The 3,229-nt window shown below is 35.8% G+C and overlaps 1 non-coding gene across 1 annotated transcript; it reads right to left on the reverse strand.

Moving 5' to 3' along the window:
- Positions 1-893: 893 nt before the first annotated feature.
- LOC135709845 (small nucleolar RNA U3) lies at positions 894-1,103 on the reverse strand. The gene has a single exon (XR_010518377.1). It is a non-coding gene; the product is annotated as a small nucleolar RNA U3 (small nucleolar RNA).
- Positions 1,104-3,229: the final 2,126 nt, after the last annotated feature.

The following is a 3,229-nucleotide window of genomic DNA, read 5'->3' on the forward strand; positions in this document are numbered from 1 at the left end:
GTAAGTCCCTAAATAAACCTGATAGGTCTAGGAAATTTAATTAATAATTTTATATTAATCGAACAACTAAAGATGAAAAGATACCTCTGTATCACTTGTAACAACAAACATGTAATCCCACTACAAACAAAAGAAACAAAGATCAAAAAAAGTTTAAAAACAAAAAACTATTCATAATGCCACTGCAAGTAATATTGTAAATACACACACCTACACACACATAAAATTAACCTGTAACGTTAATCAACTAGACTTGATCAATGAAATACTATCAAGATCACTATCACCGAAAATTAGACGAGACAAATAGAATTGCATGACTACCAAGATCAATTTCAAAGATATCTAACTCATACTTACACTTTTTCATATAACTGATGTTTGTTATCTCGATATAGGGGAATTTACGTATTCTCGGCAACCTAAGCAGCGACCTTCTTTCTATAGCCTTTTTCTCTATGGAACGCACACATATGCAGTATTGGTTTGTTTACAATCTTTTGCTGCCAGCTGCTCTAACAATTTCAGTCGAAAGAATTGTCAAAAACTGTTTTGAAACGCTTTTACAAAGCTCCAATTTTCTCTAGTGAGAGCGAGTATTGTCGGCAACCAGTTTTCTTCGGCAACCGTTCCATTTGAACTGCATGTAAATCTGCTGTTCTATTATCGGCAACTCGAAATCAGCTACAATTTGTAGTGCGTGTGTTTCATTTCAAGAAAACCCTGCTAGATTGCTTTTTTCAGTGGTAAAAATATAGTCAAATTGAGCGAAGTGTTTTCGTAAGAAAATCCAGTGAAAATAGTGTTTCAATTTGGGTTGCCGAAAATAGTCTGTCATGCCGAAGCCGTCATTTCCCCTATATTTTAAATCATTAACTTTTTATTTTATTTACACCAGTCAGACCGTGGCCAGTTCTTGCAAGGAAGCCGATCATCAGAAGTCCGTTACTCTACCGAATGAATCGATTGAGCGAAATCCGAACTAAGTTTCACGCTCCGAACTGGCCACAATGTCTCATCATCGTGGGTGGAAATCTTTTCCTTTCGGAAAAAACTTGTGGTGAAAACTTGCCTACAGAAATGATCCTGTGAAGCACAGTCTTGCCGTAACTAGGCAAGGGCCGGACCAACCGATGGCGCAAAGACAACCCTCGCTAGCGATTGCTGCGATGATGTGATGATGTGATAGATGATGTGCTGCGGTCGCTGTGGATAGGGGGAAACGTGATTCGCGGTGACGCGGTCACCGTTCGTCGCGTTTGAGCAAGCTTGTTGCTAAGACGTGCGTCGAGCACATGTGTGGAAATAATCATTGCTACTTATCGCGTGCTTAGAAAATGTAATAACGAAGAAGAAGGACCATATTCACGAAATGATGATGGTTTCAAAATTCCTTCATGGTGAGGTTTGGGAGAGGATTTAGTAAATGCTTGTATTTTATTAACTAAGCATTTTTTATTAATTTGTTTTTCACTATGGAAGGTGTGTCAATTTTGACCCTAGCTCCAGTTATTGGCCCAAATGGGAATTGTAGCTAATTACAAGATATCATGGATATTTTGGGTCAGACTTTATCACAGAGATATTTAACTTAAATTGATCTTTATTTATTTTGTTTGTAGTGGGATTACATGTTTGTGGTTACAAGTGATACTTTTGAAATATGCATCAAACTAGCCTTCATAATTCATTGTTGATACTTGAAAATGATCCAGTCCATCTGTTTTGCATGTAAACTACAGCTTTACAGCCTCAATACCATCCAAACTTTTATCATGTACAGAAATCAGGATACACGTCATTGCTGATTGAAACCAACATGAAAAAGGAACTTCTAAGCTACTTATTAATTTTATCATAGGACTTTAAACCAAATCCTAAAATACCATAGAACCAGAATGTCGAAATCGAACATATTTTGGATTCAAGCTACGGCTGTGTTCCATTTGGTGAATTTTCACTTACATTTTAACGATAGGAAATTTTCAAATAACCCTGGGTTTGCACCAGACTAATTTCTGACGGACAAGTAATACATTTGGATAAACATGTTCTTGAAAATTGACCAATCAATTAGTATAAGATATTTTCGAAATGTCAAAATTAAGTGAAAATCTGTCAAATTTAAGTGAAAATTCACATAATATTCCACAGCCTAAATGTAGGGCTGTTGACAGCTATAGTATACTGCTAGTCCCACTATCGAATGGCATTTGCTAGATAAGACGCACGCTAACTTGAAAGTACTCATTAATGAAAAATGATAAATGATAAAAAAAGACCCATTTTGAAGAAAAGTGGCTTAACTCATTAATGATTAAACAATTTTACCCATTAATGAGTATCTGTTACCCATTAATGATTAACAATTACTCATTAATGGGTAACAGATACTCATTAATGGGTAAAAAATTTACTCATTTAATGAGTTAAGCCACTTTTCTTCAAAATGGGTCTTTTTCAACCATTAATGGGTACTTTCAAGTTAGCGTGCGAGGTTGCGACATAATTAAACAAACATGCCCTACAACAACGCTCTTTGAAATTTTTTTTTATAAATATGCTACTGGAAAAAGTGACATTTTCGGGAAAAAGGAGAATGTAGACAAAATACTGAAAAAGGAGGACATGCCCTCTCTTAGGATACCATATGGTAACGCTAACAGAGGTATCTTTTCATCGTTAGTTGTTTGATTAATATAAAATTATTAATTAAATTTCCTAGACCTATCAGGCCTGTTTAGGGACATACTACCTTAGTGGAATTGGTTTGGTTTGAATTTGAAAACATACTACTAAAAACTACTATTTACAGCCTACAACTAATCTACAACTACTATTTACACTTAACCTACTATATACAAATTGCTTATTAAAGCATGTTCTGAAATGTTGTATTTCTGCACAAATCTGGTCTTGATGTCGGTAATTTTAAAATCTATTCTTGGGATATCTGCTTCCTGGTGAAACTCTGTTATCCTTGTGTCTAAGGGGCGATCGAGGATCATCCTCAGCACTCTGTTTTGTGCCACCTGGACATTGTGAGTCTGTGCACTTGAATCCTACACCGGTGCAGCGTAGAAAATTTCAGGTGCTATGATTTGATTGTAGACAGCCAGTTTGTGAACCCTACACTGAGGAAACTATCCCTTCTATTTACATAAGCTGCATCGTATGAACACATACAAATATGCGCTCTATCCAATTTCATAGGTATCGTATGAATTCA

Source organism: Ochlerotatus camptorhynchus, unplaced genomic scaffold (assembly GCF_037179485.1).
Source record: "Ochlerotatus camptorhynchus isolate MF236.1 unplaced genomic scaffold, CSIRO-AGI_Acam_v1.1 ptg000365l, whole genome shotgun sequence".
NCBI lineage: Eukaryota > Metazoa > Arthropoda > Insecta > Diptera > Culicidae > Ochlerotatus > Ochlerotatus camptorhynchus.